This window comes from Callithrix jacchus, chromosome 16 (genome assembly GCF_049354715.1).
Source record: "Callithrix jacchus isolate 240 chromosome 16, calJac240_pri, whole genome shotgun sequence".
Taxonomy (NCBI): Eukaryota; Metazoa; Chordata; class Mammalia; order Primates; family Cebidae; genus Callithrix; species Callithrix jacchus.
The window spans coordinates 2,642,543-2,654,713 of NC_133517.1; the positions used below are offsets into that span (position 1 = coordinate 2,642,543).

General features: G+C 45.5%; 1 long non-coding RNA gene across 1 annotated transcript; it reads left to right on the plus strand.

Annotated features, from left to right (window-relative positions):
* Positions 1-510: 510 nt before the first annotated feature.
* LOC144579676 (uncharacterized) lies at positions 511-11,234 on the plus strand. Its single transcript, XR_013527827.1, has 3 exons — positions 511-826; positions 2,115-2,325; positions 8,844-11,234. It is a non-coding gene; the product is annotated as an uncharacterized LOC144579676 (long non-coding RNA).
* Positions 11,235-12,171: the final 937 nt, after the last annotated feature.

The window sequence follows — 12,171 nt, forward strand, 5'->3', positions numbered from 1 at the left end:
TATGTGGACAGGCCATTCAGGAATGAGGCAGGGCGCTGGGGGGTAGGGGGATGCCCTAGGAAAGACCAGCTTTGCTAGGAGGCCTTTGTCTGAATTGGAAATTAGAAAATGGTCCACAAAATCCCGAGTATAATCTCTTGACAAACACATTTTGAGGTATTTTTGTGTCATCCTCCAGGACATGAAAATGTTTAATTCTGAGAATCTGGGTTTGGAAGGCCTGATCGCGCTGTGGACGGCATGATGACCCCCATGACCCACACGTACACCTCTGGAGGGCCTTCTGGAATTAGAAAACCTGAAGTAGCCGGAAAATTGTGACAAATGGAAGGACCATCAATCCCTGCGGTGCGTAACTAACCCGAGACACTCTTCTATTGCTTCTCATTCCGGCCTCAATTGACAAGGCCGCTGGACTTTGCAACCGACCTTGGCCAACCTCGTGACTCCACACCCTATGACCCCCCTCCCAGCTTGCAAAAAAATTGCCCTAAACTATAACTCCTGTAACTTTCCACTGCCTTCCCCACAACCTATAAAACCGACTGCTATCCCACGCCCCTTCGCTGACTCTCTTTTCAGACTCAGCCTGCCCGCACCCAGATGAATAAACAGCCATGTTGCTCACACAAAGCCCATTTGGCAGGTCTCTTTATTTAGAGTGCATGTTTTAACATGTGGTGCTGACACATGGGACAGGAGACCAGCCCTCTCTCCCTGCTCCCCCTCTGGAAGAGACCCACTGAGCCCTCAACACATCAGACCGGCCCAGCGCAGCAGCTCACCCTTCCCATGCCGAACAGCTCTCTTGCCACCTTCAGATCAGGTAAGCAATCTCTCCCTCGTTCTGTTTTCCTTTAAATCTTTCTCCTTCTAGTAGAGACAAAGACACACTCTTTATCCATGTAGAGCCAGAGGAGACAAGTCTCTCCCTCTCTCTCAAAAACTCCGACGTGGGTCACAGAGTGGGGAAGACAGTCTTCCCTTGGTGTCTGGTCAATTGCGGGGATGCCTGACTCGATCCTTCACCCACGTTATAGCCCAGGAATCAGTCAGGGATGCCTGCTGAGAACCCTAGTAGCTGCTCGCTCCTTCTCCTCATCTCTACTCTGCTCCTTTCCTTAAAACCTATCTCTTTTGCCAGGGGCAATATTCCACCCTCTATTCCTCTGTCTTTGCCTCTACCCTGTGTCCTAAAAAACCTAAAACTTCAACTGCTCCCCGATCTGAAATCTAAATGTCTCATTTTTGCAGTAACATGGCCTGGTCTCCATACAAATTAGACAATAATTCCAAATGGCCTGAAGATGGCACTTTCAATTTTTCTATTCTGTGAGACCTAAACAATTTTTGTCACGAAATGAGCAGTGGTCTAAGGAGCCAGACGTCCAGGCAGTTTTTTATACTCCATTCCCTCCCTAATCTCTGCTCCTTCTCTCCCTTCTGTCCGCCTCCCTGGCTTCCGTCAGTAACACAGAATCCTCCTTGTCCATCCACCCTTCACACCTTTCTCCTCCCTGCCTGTCCAAACCAGGCCCCAGTCCAGGCCCAATCCCATGCCCCCAGAGCCTCCCTCCTCTTCCTCTGCCCACTATGCTCCTTATGCCCCTCCTGTCACCTCCCCACCTCATACCCTGTCTGGCTTACAGTTTAGTCCTGTGGCTAACCCCTCTGCCCCTCCCCAGCAATGGCCCCTTTGAGAGGTGGCTGGAGCTGAAGACATAGTCAGGGTGCACGTTCCTTCCTCTTCATCCAACGTTTCCCACATTGGCCAACAGTTAGGCTCCTTTTCATCAGATCCTCCAGTTCTTATCCCAGTCCCGTGACCTCACCTGGAGTGACTTAAATGTCATCCTTACTTCTACTCTCACCCCTAAAGAATGCTTAATATGCATTTATCACCCAGTCAGCCCCTAACATTAAGAAAGCTACAGAAATTAAAATCTGGCCCTCAAACCCCACAACAGGAATTCATCAACCTCACTTTCAAGGTGTTCAATAATAGGGAAGGCGCTGCCGTGACAGATGCTTGCCTCTGCCGTAAGACAGGCTCACAAAGGCCTCAAAGCACCTAGCCTGCAGTGTCCAGCTGCCCCTTCCTGACCTTGCTTCAGGTGTCAGAAACCTGGCCACTAAGGAATGCCCACAGCCCGGGATACCTCCTAAGTCCTGCCACATCTGTGCGGGGGCCCCACGGAAAGTCGGACTATCCGACTCACACCGCTGCTCCTCGGCTTGGTGGCTGAAGACTGATGCTGCCCGAACATCTCGGAGGCCCCTTAAACCACCACGGATGCCGAGCTTTGGGTAACTCTTATGTTGGGGGTAAGTCCATCCCCTTCTTAATCAACACGGGGCCACCCACCCCATCCTGCCTTCTTTTCAAGGACCTGTCTCCTTGGCCTCCGTAACTGTTGTGGGACTTGATGGCAAGGCCTCCGGCCTCTCACAACCTCCAAAGCTTAGTTCCCTCTTTGCATCTCACACATTTGCTTTCGGCCCGTCGCCTTCTCCAGCTTTACGCACTCTTTATGGAAACACCCACAGGGTATAGCCCCTTTGAACTCCTATAGAGCTGCAGCTTTCTGCTGGGCCCTAAGCTTATTCTGGACACCAGTCCTCCAACAGGCCAGACATGAAATCCGCCAGGCTGCATTCCGGATACCCAGCCATATGAAGGCACCCTAGCCAGAAGGTCAGTCCTAGTTAAAAGCCTAATCCCTTGGTCTCTGCAACCTCCGTGGACAGAACCCTTCCTGGTCGTCTATAGCACCCCAACCACTGTCTACAAGACCCTCCCCAGTGGGTCCATCATTCCAGGATAAAGCTGTGTCCATCAGACAATCGGCCTGACTCCTCTTCCTCCTCTTGGAGGCCGCAAGTTCTCTCCCCGACTTCTCTTAAACTCACACGTGTCCCCAGAGTGGAAGCATTAACCCTACAGAACCCTAACATTCCTTTTACCGCCATTAGGCATCTTTTCCCAACACCACTATTTAACAGTCGCCCTGCCACTTAAACCACACTGCAGAAAGTCTGCTTCTATTTTCTGTCTAACTGTGGTCACATTCACTGTGCTCATTTGCTTTTCATGCTGTTTTTCTTTTTTGAGACGGAGTTTCGCTCTTGTTACCCAGGCTGGAGTGCAATGGCGCGATCTCGGCTCACCGCAACCTCCGCCTCCTGGGTTCAGGCAATTCTCCTGCCTCAGTCTCCTGAGTAGCTGGGATTACAGGCACGCACCACCAGGCCCAGCTAATTTTTTTTTTTTTTTTTTTTTTTTTGTATTTTTAGTAGACAGGGTTTCACCATGTTGACCAGGATGGTCTCGATCTCTTGACCTCGTGATCCACCTGCCTCAGCCTCCCAAAGAGCCATGCCCTGTTTTTGTTTACAGTGCCAGTCTACACTTTTCCTTCAGGCAGTCTTGGCCAGTATCAGGCAAATGGTTGTTCTGGACATGGCTGGACTGGCTGGACACTGTCTAACTAGGACTCATGGCTTCTTCCAGTCCTTCGTCCTCTGATACCCAACTTTCTCCTTCTCTTACCTGGACCCTGTGTTTTCTGATTAATCTCTCAATTCCTACAAAATCATATACAACTGATAACCAATCATTCAATACAGACAATGCTCCTAACAACCCCACACTATCACCCTTGCCCCGAGATCTCCCAGCAGTTTAAATTCTTTCCTATCTTTAGATTCCTGCACCACCCCCTGCCCCGCTCAAAGAAGCCCTGAGAGACATCGCCCCGTCACCCCTCTGTGCCAGCCTTCCTAGTATCCCACGGCCTTCCACTCTTCATTTCTTTTTCCTTATATTACTAATATAAAAAGACAGGAACGTAAGGTCTCATCACTCCGTGGATGGCAGGGCAACCCTGTGACCCGCACGTACACCTCTGGAGGGCCTCCTGGAATTAGAAAAACTGCAGTAGCTGGAAAATCGTGACAAATGGAAGGACCATCAACCCCTGTGGTGCATAACTAACCTGAGACATTCTTCTATTGTTTCTTATTCCGGCCTTAATTGACAAGGCCACTGGACTTTGTAACCGACCTTGGCCAACCTCGTGACTCCACACCCTATGACCCCCTTTCAGCTTCCAAAAAATTGCACTAAACTGTAACTCCTGTAACTTTCCACTGCCTTCCCCACAACCTAGAAAACCGACTGCTATCCCACGCCCCTTCGCTGACTCTCTTTTCAGACTCAGCCTGCCCGCACCCAGATGAATAAACAGCCATGTTGCTCACACAAAGCCTATTGGGGGGGGTCTCTTCATTCAGAGTGTGAATTTTAACAGTGTTGACCTGAAAAAAAAAAGAGAGAGAAAAACAGGGAAAAAAAATTAACAGAATTAGTTTATTTCGGCCAAACTTGGGAGACTGCAACCCGAGCATTATTCAAGTTGCCCCAAATATACACTCTGAGTAGCAGCAGTTACAAGTAGATTTTTGAAGGCAGAAAATAGGGACAGGGAGTGTTTGTCAGGAGTTCACACTAGTTCACAGAAATGGCATTAACCAGTGATTGGCTACACCTTGTTAAGCTATTGGGTATGGGTTATAGTGTCCAGTATCCAGTGAGGCATTATTTGGTTAATTGTTAGGTTAACTGATAGCTACTTGTGGCAATAGTGAGCAGTTTTGTTTTTTTTTTTTAATTTTTAAAATTTTATTTTTTGTAGTGACAAGGTTCTCACTTTGTTGCTCAGGCTGGTCTTGAACTCCTGGTCTCAAGTGATCCTCCTGCCCTGGCCTCCCAACCTGTTGGGATTATAGGCATGAGCCACTGCACCCAGCTGAAAGCAGTTTGAAGACATGAATACGTAGCTCGAGGGGGAAGTAGGACTTGATGGCTGTCTCACTGTGTCTCTCTGGGCCTGATTATTTAAAAGGACTTTTAGTCCTCAAATAAAAGTTCTTATATTTTCTCACCTTCTGTAGGGGGAGAGGGAATGAGAAGGGGTTTTAAAAGCATGTCATTTTAAAACCCTTTCTCATTTCCTATCTCTCTGATACCAGGTGAGATTTAAAAGGACATGCTTTTGGGTGTGGTGGCTCACGCCTGTAATCCCAACACTTTGGGAGGCTGAGGTGGGTAGATCACCTGAAGTCAGGAGTTTGAGAGCACCCTGGACAAGATGGTGAAACCGCCTCTTCTAACAGTACAAAGATTAGCCAGGTGTGGTGGTGCACGTCTGTATTCCCAGCTACTTGGCAGGCTGAGGCAGGAGAATCGCTTGAACCTGAGAGGTGGAGGTTGCAGTGAGCTGAGACTGCACCGTGTCACTCCAGCCTGGGTGACAGAGCAACACCCCGTCAAAAGAAAAATCCATGCCAATCAGAGCTGCGATCTTATAGTATCTATCACAATTGAGGGAGGGAGCTCTGAAACGCAGACCTGCTTCCAATGGCATTTCCCGCGCTTCTAGAATGGCATGCACTACTCTAGATCCGAATCTACACCAATAGATGAGAGCTCAGTTGTCTCCTCTTGTGCAGTTTATTTTCTTGTGGGAGACAACAGTCAATTGACAAGTAAGCAAATCAAAAAATAAATAATATGGGCTGGGTGCAGTGGCGCACGCCTGTAATCCCAGCACTTTGGGAGGCCGAGGCGGGTGGATCACGAGGTCAAGAGATCGAGAGCATCCTGGTCAACATGGTGAAACCCCGTCTCTACTAAAAATGCAAAAACTTAGCTGGGCATGGTGGTTCACGCCTGTAATCCCAGCTACTCAGGAGGCTGAGGCAGGAGAATTGCCTGAACCCAGGAGGCAGAGGTTGCGGTGAGCTGAGATCGCCCCATTGCACTCCAGCCTGGGTAACAAGAGTGAAACTCCGTCTCAATAAATAAATAAATAAATAAATAAAATGATCGACCTAAAAGGAAGACCCGGAGGCAAAATTAATATAACAGAGTTTATCTGGGCCAAGCTTGAGGGTTGTGTAATAACCAGATGAATTTTCCCTACCTGCTGCACTGAAAAAACCAGTTCACTGAGACCTGCTCTTGCAGGAAAGAAAGAGTAATTGACAAGAGACTGCCACATGGGAGACAGTGCTGCTACTCAAATCAGACATTCCAAGGACTCAGAGGCTAGGGTTTTTATGAGCAGAGACCTAGGGAATGGGTGGTGCTGATTGGTTGGGAAGGAAATCATAAGGATGTGGAATATGGTCCTCCGGGTGGGGCCACAGGACCCATTGAGTCATGAGTCACAGTCTGGGTACAGCCAGTTTGAAAACATTTAGAAAAAAAACAAGCTTAGCTTCCACGGTCTTGATGTTATCTATAGGAGCAATTGGGGCAGTCATGAATCCTGTGCTTTCTGCCACATGGCTCTGGAACAGAAAGAGAGAAACTACGCCTGAATCTTAGCAGAGTTCAAGCTCCTCTCATAATCCTATTCTTGTGGCCTTTTAGTAGTTTTACACATGTGGTTCATTTTTGTGAAGAGCTAGTATCATCTTTGCTTTAAGGTTAAACTAGAAACAAAATCCCTCCCAAAGTTAGCGTGTCGTCTACCAGGAATAAACCAGGACCACGAAGAGGTCAGAGCAAGATGGAGTGAGCCCTCTTAGATTTCTCTCACTGTTGTAATCGTAATCTCTGCAAAGGTGGTTTCAGTTGTAATTCCATAGGTTGGATTTGCCCTCAACATACATCCAGGTAGCAGCAGTTACAGTAGGTTTTCAAAGTAAAAGAAAGAGGCAGTTCCTACATTGTTTAGCAAGAAATTACATTAAAATTACGTAAGCCGTTGATGGATTAGACACTGTTGTTTGTATCACAAACTCCCTCACATGCAGATAATGGGTGAGGTGGTCAGGAACCAAATGGCTTTAAACCACGGCGGGAGCAGGGTGGAATGACTGTGGGTCCTGCTCATGTCTCTGCACCTGCATCCTTCACACAGTGCAGACTGCACGAAGCTGTTTTTCTTTTCTCAACATCAACAGTAAGTGCTATGAAGAGTGTCTTAAAGAGGGACATGACATGAATGTTGCTCCGCACTGGGTGACTGGAGAAGCACTCTGATGAAGTGACATTTGCATGGACCCTGAGTGACAGGAGGAAGCCCCTGGTGCAGAAGTCTGCAGGCAGAAACATGCCGGAGTTTTCAAGGAGCCGAAGCAATCAGTCCTCGTGGCTGGGAGGTCATGAGGCCTGGTGGGCAGGTCTGAGCAGTCCTGCATGTGTCTTGTTTTACCCGGGACCTCAAAGAGTCACAGTGAGTGGAGAGGGGCCCATGACCGTGCAATTTAAGGCACAGCAGAGGCAGTGTAAGCAGAGAAGGAAGCGCATCCTACAAAGGGAGGTGCTGGCTGTTGGGGCTCAGAAGTTGATACCCCAACAATGTGGTGCCTTGACATGCTGAACTGAAGAAGCCTCAAGGTCTCTTTCCATGGCTCACCTCCTACCATCTCTCCCAAAGCACAGAAGGAAGTTGAGATTTCTTTATCTGCCTAACAGCCGAACCAACTAAGGAAAACAGTTTTTTCTTCCTCTCCCTAAAAGACCAGGAATGTAACCATGCCTGAACAGACCCATTCACAAGATAATGTAGAAACTAATCTCTATTCCCTGATCCATTCATTCTTCCGAGTAATACCCTCAACAGAATTCTGCTTTTCTCCCTCCCATAGCCTGTTTTGCCAGGATGGCATACAAGCTTGTGAACCCCATTAGGGGGTGGGTGAGCGCTCTGTGGTTCTCTGTGTGCACTTATGCCTGTACTCCAGCTAATCTGCCTTTTGCAAGTTCATTTTTTAATGAACTTTCAGAGGGTGAAAGAAAAGTTTTCTCCCATGGTCCCTACATGGCCAAGTATCATGCCCAATCAGGCATGCACGGTGCCTCAGAGGGACTTGCGGCAGTGGCTCAGGATGCCACACTCTGAGGAGAGCCTCCAAAGAGCCTATCCTGCAACCCTTCAACCCACCACGTTCCTCTGCCTTTGGGGAACTTAGAGATCAACTTATCATCATTTCTAGGTCCTAACCTGAGTTCACAGAATGACTTTTGTTGCTGGTGACTTCCGTGTGTCCTTCTCTTACTCATTTTCATTTCTAGGTGACATTCTCTTCATCATACAGATGGGCTTGCCTTTTCTCGCTCCTCATCCACCAGGTTTCTTCACTGCGTGTTATTCATTCCCAACAGACAATGTTCGACTTTGTCTGAGAGTCGCAGAAAAGGAAAAAGTGTCCCCTAAGAACGTTTTTAAGGAAAAATATGTCTTCTCATTTCTTAAGCTTAAAATAAGTTAAAAGTAAAAGAAAGGATTGTAACTGAAGTGAACTGACATAATCACGGTCGGTTTAGTTTAAAAAAACATTGATTTAATTTCTAACTTATACTAGCTATACATATACAATGAGTTCATGTCTGGGAAGGTAAATGAGATGAGATTGACAAATATATATAGGCAGACATGGTGGGGCACTCCTAGAGCCCTACCTACTTGAGAAGCTGAGGTGGGAGGATCACTTGAACCCAGGAGTTCAAAAATGCAGTAAGCTATGATCGCAGAATTACACTTTAGCCTGGATGACAGAGCAGGACCCTGTCTCTAAAAGAAAATATATATATATATATATATATATATATATATATATATATATATATATGTGTGTGTGTGTGTGTGTGTGTGTGTATTTATATATGCATATATACACATTTATATATAAGTTTATATAAAGAAGAATGAGTTTGGGGAAACATCATGAGTTTGTTTTGTTTTTCCAAGAGACAGCTGGATATGTGAATCTGGAGCTTAGGGAAGAAGTCAAGGGTGGAAATACGATGTCAAAATCCTCTTTAATTTCAGGTGATTATCCTAGGGTCAATCTTCCTCTACAAATCAGAAAGGACACATACTCAGAAGCTCGTAGTTGCGAGATGTCCACGGCTTCCACTCGTGCTGCATGCAGCCACCCAGGAACAGCACCAGGTATAAAATGCTTTCTTGATCTTCGTGAATTCCACTCAGGACCGCTCTTCCTCCACAGTAGTTCTCGTGGCGGTTGGACGGACACCAGTCAGTTGTTTTTTTCTAGCATTGGGACTGTTCCGTCTGTTTTTATTTGGTTTTGTCGTCAGTGCCATTGGATGGAATCATCTGCAGGACACCTCTTGCTCTAGGAAGTGGTCAGACAGGTGGGGCTGAGGCATGGAAATGCACAGGTGATGCCCTTCGGGCCTAACTGGAAGCAGAACTTGGTCACTTTATCCTGAACCTACAACTTGAGACAAGCAGCCCCAAATCGCAAAGGTCCTGTAGCAGCTCACCGGGTTCCTCTTGCCTGCTGCCCAGATGCAGTCAATTTATCAGGATGGGAATTGCAATAGGGAGAGTTTACTGCACAGAGTTGGCCAGATGAGAGACGGGGCTTTTACTCAAATCAGTTCATTTTTTGAGTTATAAAGAACCAGGGTTTTAAAAGAATAATTTGGCTGGCAGGAGGCTGAGAAATGGGGAATGCTGATTGATCAGGTCAGGAATGAAATCTTAGGGATATGAAGCCATCTTCTCACACTGAGTCAGTCTGTGGTTGTGGGGCGGGGACACACGACCAGCTGAGCCACTCTACTGGTCTGGGTGGCACCAGCTGAGCTATCAGAACGCAGGGTTAGAAAAATGCCTCCAACACTAATCTGAGAATTTATAACAGTGATGTTATCCATACAAGCAATTGGGGAGGTTGGGAATCTTGAGGTCTTTGGCTCAAAGAGGGTTTTATTGTTTTCCTGTGAAAGGTTATTACTGTCTTTGTTTCAAAGTGAAACTATAGGTCTGGGTGCCGTCTGGGTGCGGTCACTCATGCCTATGATCCCAGCTTTTAGGGTGGCAGAGAAGGATGATTCATTTGAGATCAAGAGTTTGAGACAAGACTGGACAACGTAGTGAAACTTCATCTCCACAAAAAATACACTAATTAGCTGAGTGTGGTGGTAGACACCTGTGATCCCAGCGACTTTGGAGGCTGAGATGGGAGAGTTGCCTGAACCCGGACCAATATCACGCTACTGCAATCTTGCCTGGGCAACAGAGTGAGACTCAATCTCAGAAAAAAAAAAAAAAACAACAAAGTTAAACTATGAATTCCTCCCAAAGCTAGTTTGTTCTGTGCCCAGGAATGAACATGGGTAACTAGGAGGTTAGAGGCAAGCAGATTTTTTACTGTGATAATTTTCCAATGTTACATTTTTCTTACTGTCATAATTGTGCAAAACCTGTTTCAGTCCTGATGTCTGCTGATACTAGGACATGTTTTGCCTTTAAGTTCTTTCAAAGAGATGTGACATTTTAAATTGGGTGACTGAAATGGAAAAGTGGAAAACAGAGGAATAAATTTTAAACTACTCATACAATATACAGAAGTATTGTCATCCTATGGAAATATCTGCAAGTTTTATATTTGACTGATGTATCCTGTAATCATTGCACACTAAATAAATAAACAAGCAAGCAAATGAACACACCAGAGAAAAGCTGCGAAGTTTCACATAGTCACTCAAGTAGAAAATGACAATGGAAGGTTAGGCTGTTATTTTGGTTGTTTTGGCAGCTTTCAGTGGCCAGAGAAGCCGTATGGGATGAGGAGTCATGTGGAATATGGTTCTTCTCACCACTAAAGCATGGACCAGAAGAGATCAAAGGCCAAGGCTTGCTCACAGACAGGTGCTAACAGCTACAAGGACCTGGGAATGTGCTCAGACCTCTTATGCATGAAGCCCTTTGGCCAAACTAGCTTCCTGGGCAGAAGCTCTTCTCACCTTCTAAAGAAGTCCTGTAAGAATAAATAAAGACAGCTTTCCAACATCCCTTGAACTCTACATAGCAAGGGAAGCTGACTGCAGAGTCTGGAATCTTAAAGAGAGAAAACTAGCAACACAGGAGACGCCCTGAATGTGCTGCCCTCAGCCAAATGGGAATAACAAACCGTAATATTCCACTAACAGTGATCGGCCCTAAGATGAGTCAGCGCCAAGTGCACTGACGTCTACAACTTGAATCCACACGTCTCCTAAATTTGCCATCACTTGTGTACCATAATATGAAATTTCCAGTGTTATAAGACAGTCTTGGTGGGCACTGAAGAGTAATTTAAGCAAGGAGAAATTACACTTCAAATATGGGCATCATAATGTTGAATATTAAATGCTTATGAATTAAAACTGAAAATTATTAGCAATAAAATTTTAATAACTTATACAATAATAATGAGTGAAATTAATTTGCTAATAAAGTTAGTACACTAAGTGACCTTACATGAAGGAAGGTAAAAAGCTTAGTTACAAAACATATTTATGGCACCACATAATATTTTAAATTAGAAGCAAAATATGAGTATGGGGAAAGAAATACAGAAGGTAAATGGAGGAATGACTCTGGGTCGTGTTCTAAAAGTGTAATTTGAACTACTGCAAGTCCTTGTCTCCTCTGCAAATTAGATTCTCTTAGCAAAGTGGGTTTCTAGGAATAGCCTTTCAATATTAAGAATAAAAACATAAGTCCTAGTCCTATAATCTATCTAAATAGAAATTAGAATTAAATGAGAGTTTAGAGATGAAAAAAATAAGGTCCAAAGAATCTGAGTGACTTCCTGGAGGGCACAAAGGGAATCGTGCTGAGCAGGGAAGTGAAAACAAATCTTCAGGCAGGTGTCAGGTTAACTTTTGGTGGTGCCAGACTGCCTATAATGACCTAAATCGTTCCATCACCTCTCCATTTGGAGAATGGCTGCTTTACAGAGCCAGGTTTTAGCCTTTCCTTTAAGATGATCATTGGCTATTCTTAATGCCCTAGGACAAGATGGGAGCCACTTACAGGAAAAAAGTCCTCACCAGGAACCAAGTCAACCAGATTTTACAGACTCTGGAACTGTGAGAAAAGGAATTTCTATTGCTCAAGGCATGCGGTCTATGGTATTTTGTTACGGCTGTCCTAGCCATCTATAGAACAGGAGAAAATATTTGCAAATTATTTATCTGATAAAGGATTAATATTGAAAAAAAAATTTTAAAAACCTGACAACAACAACAAAACAAACAATCCAATTAAAAAATGGGGAAAGTATTTGAATAGACATTTTTCCAAAGAACATATTCAGACAACCAATGACCATATGAGAAGATGGTCACCATCACCAATA